General features: G+C 39.1%; 1 long non-coding RNA gene across 2 annotated transcripts in view; it reads right to left on the bottom strand.

Moving 5' to 3' along the window:
- Positions 1-14145, bottom strand: part of LOC130596799 (uncharacterized) — a 70271-nt gene that overhangs the window by 8417 nt on the left and 47709 nt on the right. The window contains exon 3 of one of the 2 annotated variants that reach the window (XR_008971616.1): positions 11674-11767. The exons of the other annotated variant lie outside the window; for it this stretch is intronic. This is a non-coding gene — a long non-coding RNA (uncharacterized LOC130596799). Of the gene's footprint in view, positions 1-11673; positions 11768-14145 lie in introns of those variants that run through there. 2 annotated transcript variants of the gene reach the window in all.

Here is a 14145-nt window from a genome sequence, read left to right as displayed (position 1 = left end):
ACAGTGTTTAATGACAAGTTACAGAGTTCTACTGAAAGAAAAGCAAGAGCAAAAAAGGTTAAATAAACAGAAACCATAGTGCCTCCCATCTTTCTTACATTGACTTTTAGTAACTATGAAATTTCTGTTAGACATGATTTGATTTCTCAGATCTGTGCATTAAATATTTACTTCTAACTGTAAGCTTATATGAGACCCAAACAGAAACTAATTAGCATTATTAATGATGCAAGAAATGTGATGCTTAGTCCCTTAAGATTTGTAATAAAGAAGAAAATGTTAGAGATTTACTTTCTTTTTCAAAGGCAAGTTAAAACAATAAAACTTATTTAATTAACAGAGACTCTATTTATGAATTAGTTGTTTCTGCCAGCAAGAATGTTTAAAAAAAAAAAGTCTGAAATGAGGCTGAGACTACAAAGAGTCCATTTTCAGCTTGGGAGTCTCGAGGGAAAAATCAAAGGGTTTCTTTCTTTCAACAGTTTGGGTGAGATGATATTTTGAGATTTTGACAGCTGCCAAACTGCAGAACCAGTGAAGAACTACCAAACTGAAATAATTTTTATCTTTCTGAATTTGTCTCATTATTTAGTTCAAATTCCTTTCACAGATCACAACTGAAATGTCTACTTGGTTAAAAGGTTTTTCCCCTCCTTCAATGCTTGCGTCTACTGCTTTGGGCCAAAAATGAACTCTTTCTCTTCTAAAATTAGCCATAAATAATAAAGAACCATTATCACTACCTTTAGTAGTGTTTCTAGTACAGCAATGCATTAATTGCCATCCATTTCTTCCTTATGTGCTCAGAGGGGAACCAAATTTCAATGGTTAATCATCTTTATCACACTGAATGTCCTCACTATGTTTAACTTACAAGATGTTAGTAAAAACTAACAGGTTTTGCTACAATAAAGTAGAACTAAAAATTAACATTTAAAACATGTTTTCTACTTTTCTGACAAAAGCAACTTACAAAATTCAGAGCAAGACAGTCTTTAGTGAATAATAATAAGAAAAAGAACACTTTCCATGCAGCTAGTACCATTCTTAATTTTCCATTTTCTTCCTAAATCCTGTTTCCCCTGCTAAAGCCACCCCTCTTTTTCTAACCCCTTCATCTCTATTGGTCACATGACTAACCTTGTGATGGCTTCTCATCTGCTTCAGACATTGGCCCCATGTTTCCTCTTGAAGCCTCTTCCCCTGCAATCACCCCATGCGTTTCTGTCTTCATCACATATTCATTAGCCACCTCAAAGCCGAACAAGCCCTTTCTTCTTTATTGTTCAAGCTGTCAGCCTCAGCAACAACCCCTGCTTCCTCCATCCGCTTCTGCCTTCTTCCCAGCCTTTGCTCAAGTCTTCCCTCTCACTGTCACATCTGTGTTTTGAAGATGACCTCTTTAATCTTCCTCCAAACAACCATTTCCAACCCTAACCATTCTGTGATTTCTTTCTAAACTTGTCCTTAAAGACTCTGTCTCAGGCACACCTTTGTCTTGTCCCCTGCTTCCCCTGTGCACGCTCCCTTGCCTGAACTCCAGTAGTACCCATCACCTTTCAGTTAGCCCCCACCAAAAACAGCTCACACAACACCAGATTGAAGTAAGACAAGAGTCTTCCTCCAGGACGGGAAGGGCAAAGTCCTGCCGAGGGGTGAGCTCCTGGCACTGCTTTGGCAGATGCAATTTCTGATGTATTTTGCCATTACAGCCCGTGACCCTCAGCACTGTGATACAGAGGACCTTCCAGATTCCTGTAACAAGGATACTCTGCACTCTGCTTCAGGAGATCTCATGCAAATACTATCTGAATATAACAAGACTGACTTCTGCTGGTACAAATTCCTCAGAATTTGGATTAACTGCACTTTGGGCTTCGTTTTATAAAAACAAAAAAGAAAAAAAAACATATGCTGAATTAAAAAATAAATCAAAAAAACAGATTTAAATATCAACCACTGTTGACATTGAATATCTTTAAAAATGCAGTATCTTATAAATTATTGTGACAGCTTAATGCCCAGCAAAGATAGTGATGTGAGAGAGCGAGGGTAATATCCCCAGCTGTACTCACAGACCTCTGCCGATCAGTGACCCAAGGACTAACGCACAGTTACATGATAAATTGGAATGGATTTTAGTTTTTGATAGTTTGTTTGTTAGTGCAGAAGGCAGCATGTAACTGTTTGGGAAGAGTTCCTGTCAACACTGAAAGAAAAATATGCTCCCCTTTCAAGGAGACTTATCCACACCATTATGCTCCTAAACAAGTAAGACACAATACACAGAGTCCTTCTTCACTCTGAAAATAAGGCAGAGATATATACAAAGACTACTAATTCAGTACTTTTATGATTAATACAACAAAGACTCTCAAAATGAGGCTTTTAATTCTGGGCAACCCAGACCAGCAAAGTGCATATCCAGAGGAGAACGTAGCCTTGCCCTCTCCACTCATTCATTAATATTTTTAATATCCTCCAAGGATGATCCTCCTGCTAGCATAGACTTGATGCAGAGAGCACTGGCTGCATCCTCTTCCCCAGGGCAAGGAGAAGCAGTGCCATGGACAGCAGCATGATCTCGGCCATCAGCTCCTATGTGATGCTGCTCCCCTATGACCACCACTCAATGTGAACAGGAGCCAATGCCTCCCGTTATTCCCCTGCTGCAGCTTGGGACATTTACATTTGAAAATGGTATCTGTCACTTCCTCAAACCAGGTTTGTGTTTTTTTTTTCCTGTTTGAACCTGAATGAAAAAAATCCAAATCCCTGGGTGCCTGACATCAAAGTGTGGTAGAAAGAAACTGTTGGGATGGTGTTCTGGCATTAATGTGGCACTAGAAAGCAAGAGCAGATGGGCAGTGAGGAAGCAAATCCTGTTTAAGTGACACTGAAGATAAGAAAAAACATGAAAACTAAAAGGTAAGTAATGGGATTTTAAGTGCAATGTAAAAGGGGATTTGTGGCACATATAATTCCTCCTTTAAATGTTGATTAAACATAGACTATTTTTTTTTGCCTCTCAATTATAGTTACAGATCATTGTTTCTATGCCCTCTGCGAGCATCAGTGAAAGCTGAAGGTGCTTGGCATTTCTGTATCTATTGTATGCTTATGTTTTATTCGCATTCACTAACTGCATTTCCAGCTAAAGAAGAAAAAGGGAGGCATCAAGAGAAGAATGTGCCATAATCTCCAGCGTTCTAAGAAAAAAAGCCAATGATTTTCTGGAAGATTATGGTTTCATTCCAAGCACAGTCCGAATCAAGCTTTATCAATTGCCATTTATGACTAGGCAAGCCTGGCTTCTGATCATGCTGCTTTTCACGTGTCTTTACCAGCAGAAAGCCTGCTGTGAGTATTATGGGATGAAGGAGCTTGACTTTCTCTTTTTTTAATTTATTTGTGCTGATGTAATCACTTGTGTATTCCAAAAAATCACTAATTTTGGGTGAATCATCATTCCTAGCATGAACAGAAATAGGTTTTAGTCCCACATTTCTGTACAAGCCCACCTCCACCAAACCCAGCCCTTGTGATGCCATTCTTCTTTGAAGCTCATTTACAGACCTAGGTGGACTAGAACAACCAGCCCTCCTGTTTCATCAAAAGGGTGGCCTTTCCAAGTGTTTTATGTCATCATTTCTATTATTTTCTCTACCTTCCAGAGCAGAAGCCTTAATTCAGTCTTTAAGTTCAACAGGACCTGTGGTGGAGCAGGACAACAGGGAAGGAGGGAAAGAGGGAGGGATGAAGACAGGGAAGAAATACTTCTTGTCTTTTTGGGGTCAATCCCACACATTTCACTGAACTTTTCCACAATCATAAATCTGAAGAGCTCCTCAAACACCCCTCCAAGCTGTGCTGCTCACTCTGCCTCAGCACTCCAGAAAAGATCTCCGTACCAGCCCTGCACAACTGACGTGATGCCGAGATAAATATGTCCCACTCTCTGGATACTAAATCTGCATTGATATTTTCTTTGCATGGGAGATCCTGACTCACGCCTGTGGCTGGGATTGGGCACGTGTGATGTGTGCTCATCTAGTATTGCTTGTGGCCAGTTAGAAAAATCATATAATCCACTGCAGATTTAAAGCATAATTTTTAACCTGCCAAGTCTCATAACTTCCAAGAAGGCAAATTTACCATAAAGAGAATGGTTTCCACTTACTAGATTTTATATTCAGATTTCTGGCACACAGCTTGCCACCAAAGAAGTCTTTTATGCAAGCACATAATCAATGGAAGCCTTCACTTCACTGCAGTTAGATTTAATGTGATAATGAATATTCCAGTGTCAGCTCTGGGTAAATGGATGAGGTTTCACCTCAGATTCCCTCCTTTAAATATCTCACGCAGGAACACACTTGCTGAGTGGTAAATAATTTAGCAGCACCCGAAGAAGGACATCTGGCATGCGTTCAAAATGCAGGTGTATCTGCCTCGCTCTTGTATTGCCCCGTGTTCCTGCTCTTGTAAACAACATCAGTAGCATAGCAAAGAGTGCAAAGACTATGTTACCTATTTATATCTGCCCCTTGCAATGGAGAGCACATGGGAAAAATGCATGGCTTCAGCAAGCTGCCTGTGGGGTGTACCACAGTCACACATGAAGCTCGCCGCTGTTCACCTGGTCCAGGTGTGAGGTAGAAGGTCAGGGCAGGGAAGCTTGGTGCTGCTGTTTCAGACTAAGGCCACAGCCATGAGGAATGCATTCCCTAACTAGCAGGATTTATTTTTATTATCCTTTGCAGAACTGCACATGATATTTCACATTCATTTGAAAATCTTTCTGCAGTTTGCAAACATTTACTCAAGCCATATGAGGCGAATTCTTCATGCTGATTTTAGGGACATAGAATGCAGGTGAATAATATTACTGGGAAAAACTTCGCTGTCATATTTCCCCACCTGTGTCACCATAGTTTATCCTCATTACCTAACTAGGGCTGCCTGCAGGAGCAGCTTCCCAACATAATTGTTATGGATCTGCTATTTCTTTGGTCTTTTCACCTATTCTGCAGTTACTGGCTGATGTTTTTCCTCTCCTTCCTTTTGCCAGTTTCAAGTTTCCATTCCGACACCAAACGCTTTCCTCTTTTTCTACTGCTGTTAACACTAGGCAGATCAAACGAACACAAAAGTGTTTTCTCAAAAAATAATCATTAAGCATATCGTGTAGTTTAGTTCAAGTGACAGCTGAATATTTGTTTCATTAATAAGTAATTGCAATTAATTCACGGAGTCATTTCTAAAAGAACATTGTGATGTTTCCATGGTTTTAAAGTGGCAAAACACTAGTCATTTTGTGACAAAATTTCAGTACAAATCGCTCATAAGCATCCACTGGAAAAATCCAGCCTATGATGAGGAGCACCCCCATGACATGTGAACATGTCTCCCATTAGTGCTAGTGGTGAAGTGCCTACATACAATATAAAAATAACTGCAGTATTTAGGGTTTGAATTTCAGGTGTGTGAGTGCTCACACTGCTCCTTTAAAATGATTAGTAATGAAATAACTAAAGTTAAGGTTTTTTTCCATGTAAAGCTCATAAACAACTCTTCTCCATGCTGGAGGAGTACAGCTTGTTCAACTGATCTCTTTTCAATCAAAAGGCTGGACAACCTAATGATTCTTGTCCTGAAATCTGATACTGAAGATGCTCCAGCTCACAAACTGCTGAGGCTCTAAAATCATGCCAGGAGTTACGGGCTACCCCTCCACCAAATAAGCATCTCTCCTTGGAGGTCCAAGGGGCTCCATTCTCAAGCCTACAAAGGTCATTTTTTGTGCAGAATGGAATAGGCACTATTTGCACTGATATTTTATTGAATTAAATAGCAGCTCACCATCTTTCACAACGTTATTTCTGACTTTACAAACTGGCATGATTTAGGAAAAATATGACGGGAAAGTGTTTTTAATCCTGGACACCAGCACCACTTCCACTCTAAAGCCAGGACCTGATACCTGCCCAGCAAAGGCTAAGGACATTTCTAAGGTACAGAAACAATTACAGTTGTTGCCATATCACCTTCTCAATAACCTTCTCCCAAAATTACAGGTTACAGTTGTCTGTAATCATTAACTGCCTGAAGGAGGGATACACATTACCAAAGCAGCAAACCTCTAATCAGCAGAACGGGAGCAGTGCAGAAGAGAAAAATAGCTACTTAACAAGCAAGTTGCAATAGTTTAATATACATACATATCTATACCTATCTATCTATATATGTAGTTAGCAACCCACAGTTACAAAATTAAAATGTTAGGAAAAGTGAACATCATAAATCTGTGCCTACTTGGGAATGTAATTTGCTAGAATTCCACTTTCAGATGGAAGTGCTTGCAGATTTTAATATTGAGCAGCAAGAAGACCAGTTACATTAACAAACTGACACGGGGAACACAACAGAGAGCTGGTAAAAAAAAAATAAAAATCAAATGTCTGTTTATTTTCAATTAAAATTAAGATTTTTCTTAAACTGAAAAAATGCCCAATTTCAAGCTGTTGAATTTAACAAATAGCTAACGTGGTGTCTGGTAAGCAAAGTTTTAGATAGACCCTTTTGTAAAAAATCTTTCACTGGAAGGTTTTTTTTTTTAATTTGTCAGAAAAATCAGGTTAAAAGGAATATTTTGAAAATTGTTGAAGTGCCACAATTTATGAGCTAAAAACAAATAAAGTTGGATATGAGAATCTACACATTATCTGGCAAGAAAATCTGGAAACAATCAGCTATTTTGAACCTTCCATCAATACACCATGCTTTGCTACACAATGATTTCTGTGATAAGATGTGACTTTGCCTTGAACGCAATTTGCAACCTATTCGCTTGATCCAGTTTCCACTGAAGTAAATGAAAAGATTACCATTGACTTCAATAAAAGCTGGATTAAACTGTTCTCATTCACAGTGGGGAAAAAAAAAAAATCTTAATGATTATTTATGCCAGAAATTCCAGTGTAAAAAGCAAAATTGGTGCAAATGTGTTGAAGAATTTGAAGAGAAAAATGAGCAGTTGATGTAAAATATGATTTCACTAAAAATTATAAGATTACTAATTACAGTGAATAAGCTTATGGAAAGGCTATAGATGTAGTTAAATAGTACAAATATACTTCAAAATCCAATTATAGCAATAGAGAAATGATTGTACAGTTGCATTAAGAGTTAAAATAAAATATGATGCCAGATAAATGGGTATATTAGAAGGCCATTATTAGATTTTCTTGCATTTATCCACCATTGAGTGCCACTAACCCTTCAAGCTAGGGACAAATAGAAGAAAACAGATAGAAGAGGAATATTTAGTTTGCTTGCTAAATATAATCAGTAACAATTGAATATATTTCTACCAGAAAAGATAAAAGGAGATACCAGCTACCAATACATGACCTGCACAACAAATCAAAATGCTGAGTCTTGTTCACAATCCTACAGTTCCACCAGAATCATCAACTTCTCTAAGTACCAGACTATAGAAGTAGGAAAACCTGAAAAGTGTTTACTGCAAAAAGTTGGAGCATCCCAGAGAAAACACAAAAACCAATAAAGAGGCAATCATTGCAACTATCAATATTCGCCACTGGACTATCAGAGGAAAAGATATGCAGATTCAATTAAGAAAACATACAGCCATGACTATCGTCTGGGGGAAGAACATTACTTACAGGTAGGAAAAGAGGCACACGCTTTATTTGTATGTTTAAATCATAATTTGATACTTTACCCATTATGTCAAGAAACTAGCATTTAGAGGAAACAAATATAGGCAGTGTCACAGTGAGTCCCTTTCTGATTTAAAACTAGAGTAAGTCATCCATCTCTCATTCTTGAAATTTATATTGATTTCAAAGAAAAAAAAAAGAAAGAAAAAATATAGTATGTGTCAGGTTTGCCAGCTTTTGAAACCCAATGGAAATAGTCACCAAATACCACAAACTTCCTTAAATCACCTTACCTGTTCTTAAAATTCAAACATAAACCAGGCACAGCTTACATGGAGTTTTTGTGAGAATTCCCCTCTGGTGAACTGGTAAATGCTCCTTTGGGAGGTTTCCCACTAACGAACACCTGCAGTTTATTCTATCTTGCAACAACAGGGAGAGGGCTGGTAAGGTTTTCAGTTTATAAGGTCACACAGACTGTATCTGCCCCCCCCATACATGTTGGTTCATTAGCATAATAAAAAGAGGAGGGGAAAGAACAAAAAGAAACCATAAAAATAGTCTTTTGTTCTGCTTTTGCTGTAATACTATAAAGACAAACAAATATCTACATGCTCAGCTATGCCTTGCCTAAGCAAATCTCATAAATGTCTGAATTTCCCATTATAGCCATGATTTCTAGAGGGAGATGAAATCTTTACCTCTCTCTAAATTGACGGGAGTCTCCCTCCTCCCTTCAGATGCCAGAATATGGAAGTAGAAGACTATCCCTCTGAAGACTGCATTTTATAATACTCCGATGAGATGCCTTTTGATTTAGGGTTTGCATGAAGGAAGAAAAAAAACCATGTAGTCTGCCAGCTCATCCAACCCAACTTTAATCACTTACTGTGTAGACAGCTGTATCTGAGCTAGTCATCTAAAATCTCTTTAAAGTCAACGATGAGGAATAGATGTTTTTAGGATGGAATTAATTGATTGGAAGGAAGAGGGATCTATCATATGAGAATTGCAGCCCAGAGGGTTCTGCTTCTACTCAGCAGTAAAGTAAAACTCATTTACTTTACAGGGAGTTCACACATCTGCGTTGTAGTAGTCATCCAAAAGAGGTGAGAAGAGTATCACCAATCTCTACTAATCAATTTCTGTTTTTTTTTAGAGAAAACCTCTTTTACTCTTCCTCTTCCCTCTGTTTCTTCACCAAGTCCCTTCTGGGACATCAGTTCATTTTTCTTTACATTAGAAGCCCATTCATCCCTCAAGGAAATGAGTTCATTCATCTGATGGTAATAGAAATTTCTGGACCATAGATGACCTCTCACCTTGGCCAGAAAAACTGATCCATCAGGTTTAAAAGACACATTAACAGGCAGTTTCATGTCAACTGTCACAGAAATTTTCAGAATATGACAGAGAAAACGTCCTACCATTCTACCACTGTCCTAAGGACACACGGGTCCTTCAGCTTCCAGGACACGTCCAAATTACACTAAAAAATTATGAAGGCTCCATATACCTTAATGTGCTGGGTTGTGATGGAGACAGAGAAAACCATTCCCCCTCAACAGGACGTGGCATATCTGTTGACTTGAAACTATAGCAAACTTCAGGGGGAAGAAAAATTTCTAATAATAAATTTGTCTTCATCAAGTAAGATCCAATGAAGTCAACTTGAAATAAGTTTTGCAAGACCTGAATATTGTGGAGACCCCCAAATGCCTTTCTTTTGCCTGATCTACCACCCAATGGACAGCCCTGTGCAATTCTGTTCTGCTTTTACAAGCTGGTGAACCAGCCTATTTCCTCTCACCCACCAAAGAGCAACCATTGTACTGAAGATCTTTGAGAAATCTGCACACTCTGACATAAGGGAGTAGGTTTTGTTTCATGTTTTCCTTATGCTGGGGCATTCATCTTCAAAGTGCCTCACATACAACCAGGGAGCCTTAGAAGCGTATCAGGGGCAATTCAAAGAGCTTTGCATGGAGCAGGAGGGGGTGTCTGTTCAAAGCTGCAGCCTTGCATCTGCCAGAGAAGAGCAGATTTAAAACCGAAGAGGTCACTTCACCTACCTGTAGTGGGATCTCACATTCAGAAGACTCCAACTAAAAATAAGGGATATTTAGACAGTGTGATAACTGAAACCCTCTAGGCAATGCTCTTTCTCTCTCTCCCTCACACACAGACACATACAGAGCCATGTCTCCTTTAGGGATAAAAACCAAACAAACCAACAAAAAACAAACAAGGAGACATAATAGCCTCCAGAAAACTTACAGGTTAGCTCCATTTATAGCATCCTCCTGGTTTAAGCACAAAAGTTTCCAATGAGCTGGACCACCACAGACCTCTGTTCAAACCACCTGAAACAAGGAAACTAGAATAAGCAGTTGCTTAATATATGATAGAGTGGTAAAACCACTGAGTTCTTTTAATTACCTAATCTAATGTCATACAAAGGAAATATTCTGCTTGGGTCAGAAATTACAATTACCTGTTTTGTGGTCGGACCTGGAAGCCCCTGGGTAACATAAGGGCTCTGCCAGGACGGGTGCTGTCTAAACACTGAGTGATACAGAACTGCTTTCCCCAGAATTTATCATTTACATGGGAAATACAGAAAAGGAGGGAAGAAAGTGTTATTCGCATTTTATACATGGAGAAGTGAGACAAGGAGTGATGCAGGTTCACATCAAGCAGATCAACTGATGTTTAACATCACTGATGAGGTTAAGGAAATCCAAAGTGGATTTTTAAGCGAAGCAGAAGAATAAATCTTGCAGATTATCTGTGCAGGATTTGTATCAGGCACCCAACCTTTTTTTTATTTTTAACAGTTTAGATTAAATCTTGGTAATGCCTGTTTTTTGATAAGATGCAAGCACCTCAGTGTCTGCAAGGAAGTCTCATATTTGCAACTGAGAAAGGGCAGTTGCATCTATGGGATTTAGTCCCACTGCCCTGAGTTAGCAGGGTCTATTCCCTGCTCCGATTGCCATCACACACCTGAAGCTAACCACCTCCCTCTTCCTTCAAACCTTCAGTGCTGCAGATACAAACCCCATCTCTTTACACAGATTCTACCATCTACTGTCTTCAAGGACTTGTTTTTTTCTCTTTTAAAATACTAGGTTAGAATGTACAGTGTTCTACACTGCTTCCTCAGACTCCTCTTATTTATATTGTAGCTGTCTTATTAAAAGCTGTAAAACCTTTGGGACAGTCTTTGTCTGAATGGTGCTTCACTTATGCAGCAACATTACTCCTGCATAAATTTCTGTGTTTATTAGAAGTACCTGGTTTTGTTTTTCTTTTAAACTCAGTTTAAACATTGCCTCCTGCTTCATTTTGCTGCAGTGGTATTTCAGATTCTGCTTGCTTATTCCAAGTTTTGTTTATAACAGCAGGCCAATATGGATCAAACTTTAGATAGGATTCTGCTTCTTATGTATATGTGGTTTTTCAAATCTTCCTCCTTAGCAAATGTATTATTAAAGAACCTGATCAAATATACTGTGATGTGGGAGATAATTACAAAATTTAATTGAGTTGTAAAATTATGCATGTACTACATGTACTCACACATAGCATCATTTGCTACGAGGCGTCTCTCAGGAAGAGCTAACCATTCTGAGAGCCTTTCATAATGTAAAGCAGCAAGAACACACACTATGCTATACAACCTGTTTTCAGCCTGTATTTGCAAGGTGCTTTCTTTTTCCCATGTTTTATTCTCACTTTCATTGCTCTTGCAGTGACCTCACCTGGAGCAACGACGCTGCAAGCCCTCCACAGGTCTTCACAGAAAGAGCAATTGGTGCATACCCTATATGTTTCCTAGTTGTAAAACAGCACAAATGAAGAGACTCATACTATTTTTCTTCCTGCTGTGTCCAGTCGAGCCAGAAAGTATCCCTTTACTCGGAAAGAACCTGCAAATTACCTCAGCGTGCCTGACCCACCACCAGTAACACGGCATTAGGACTGTTTTTGCCCCACTCACTCACATTGTCAGTGCAGCGCTGGCTCTTCTCCTGCTGAGCTGCTCAAGCAGTCTGTGATGCTGCCTGTCTCCACAATGCCTGGTTTGAAAGAAAAATCCTGAATGTGAGTGAAATGCAAACCTTTGCCACCAAAATATGTTAATTATTTTTTAAGAACTTCACATCGATTTACATATTGCAGGGGTAATCCCAGATATCTGGGAACTCCAAAACTGAAATAGATTTAGCACAGCTAAGTAATAAACATGGGAAAGCATTTTGGATCAAGCCAAGTATGAAGTAAGGCAGTCTGTTTTCTTCAAAGGAAGCTAAAGCTACCTTTCATTACATTCAAATACATCAATTATAGAGAGCTTTAATGGAAAAGGATTAAAAAGTGCAAAGGTAAAACAAACAGCATTACGGCAATGTCCAGTAGGATAAAACAAATTCCTTACATGGTAGGTACAATTACAGAGTTACTAAAAAAAAGGAAGAAAGGAATGGAAGCAGGAAATTCATGTACCTTGACCAAACTCACTATGACAATGATGTAAACCCAGGACACCACAGCACATACCTTTTGGATATTAGCCCCTGTGTCCCCAACCTCATTGCCAGACCTCAGATCTGAACTCTCTATTTCTGTATTTCCTGTTTATTTCTAGCCTGAAAATTACATTATTTCATAAATGCAGGCTTTTACATAATGTTGTATCTCTTTAAGTGTCTTCAAAGTATGTCTGCACCGTCCCAGACCATTGCAAGCTATTCATTTCACTCTACTTCTATTCACATTTTCACTTGCAGGATGCGCCATTCATCTCTATATTCTTTGCAAGTTTGATATCAAGTTTTTCATATGCCTAATTTGGGCTCTATTTGAGGCTGGAGTAAATTGTTACAACTTAGATGAAGTCAATAGGAGCACAGCGACTTACATCAGCTTTGTGTCAGTAAATGCTGACAAGATTGATCTCAAACTTTTGCAGAACAAGAGATTTTTGCAAATGGATTAAACAACATAAATGCTGAGCTGTTTTGCTAGACTGCAAATGGCATAACACATGCTTTGTGTGACATTTCTGAATTATCCCTTCGTGGTAATGTTGACATTACATTGCACTGACTCATGGAAGAAGCTTAAATACCCTTTTAAGTTTTCAAGACTCTTTGACAAAGCACTATTTCATTAACAAAATGTTAATGGAATCTAGGAAGCTTGAACATACAGTATAGCCTGCTGGTTTCAAGAAGCTCTGTTCACTGACCAAGAGATGTGACTGCAATACAGCAATGTAACTCTCATTTTTAGTCCAACAGAAAAGAGACAATACCAAGTGGGGCACTTGTCAGCTCAGAAAGGAGGACCCAAGGCTACTTCTGCAGCACTCCACAAAAGGGCTACCACACCTTCTGCTGGAGAAGATCAAAATAGCACAAATGAGAAAACATATCATAAAAGGTAAACTAGGAGAGACAGCAGGGTTGCATTGACTTGGAGCTAAGGCTTTTTGCACGTGAAAAGGAGGAAGATCTAGAGAGCAGAATCACACTGCAGAATCCATGCTCTGGGGACATGTTTGGGAAAAGAGTAGTTATGTGCCTACAACTAAACTCCTTGGCTCTAAGTATCCTGCTAATGACACAAAGGGCTCTCAGGTAAGTACAGGGGTTTATATTTGATGGGCTTACGGCTACAAACAGATCTGAGTTTTCAGGTTCTTGATTCAACCCAGGACAGAGACTTGATGATGAGACAGGGGCAGCACAAGCAGAGGAGATGGCCTCAGCAGATGTCCCATGTCACTTGCTGAGATGGCAGTGGGGGAAAATGCCACAGTGGTGAGACAGTGCCACATGAGGGATTAGTCTTCACCACAGACAGAACATTTCACCTGTGAATAGCAGAGGGCAGGTTTCCCTTTTCACCACAACACGAATCCCACAGCTGAGCTGGGAAGACCTGGTCACTGCTGAGCAACGTCCTACACCAGAGGAAAGATAGTGCTGACACTAGAAGAACAGATGCCTTTTTTTCTAATTGTCTTTTCTGAGGTCCAATAGAGCAATAGGTTGTTTATGAACAACCACCCGCACATCTTACCTATAACTATTTATAATGCACACTGCAAGTGACTCTGACATGCTCCCAACACCTTTTCAACATTGAACTCCAAATACATATAATTTGTGAGTTGAATCTTTCCATGAAGGGTGACAGACCTTTTTTTACTCACACACTGAATAATCACATTTCTAAAGTTACGCTTTTCTGCTGTTGAGTACATCTGCAATTGCTTTTATAATAAGGAAAGTCATTATTAGCAAAAGAGATTGAAAGGGTTGAGCAGCGAAATACTAAACCTCTGTCCATTTGCTTGCTTTCTGCATTTGACAGCATTTTGTGTACCACCAGCTTTCACATTTCCTCCTCAACAGTCCATTTCACCTTTTAGGTGGACTTGAAAAAAGTG

Source organism: Pezoporus wallicus, unplaced genomic scaffold (assembly GCF_028554395.1).
Source record: "Pezoporus wallicus isolate ANWC-B61680 ecotype Strahan unplaced genomic scaffold, APGP_CSIRO_Pwel_v1 contig_5104, whole genome shotgun sequence".
Lineage (NCBI taxonomy): Eukaryota > Metazoa > Chordata > Aves > Psittaciformes > Psittacidae > Pezoporus > Pezoporus wallicus.
This window is presented reverse-complemented; position numbering and strand designations above follow the sequence as displayed.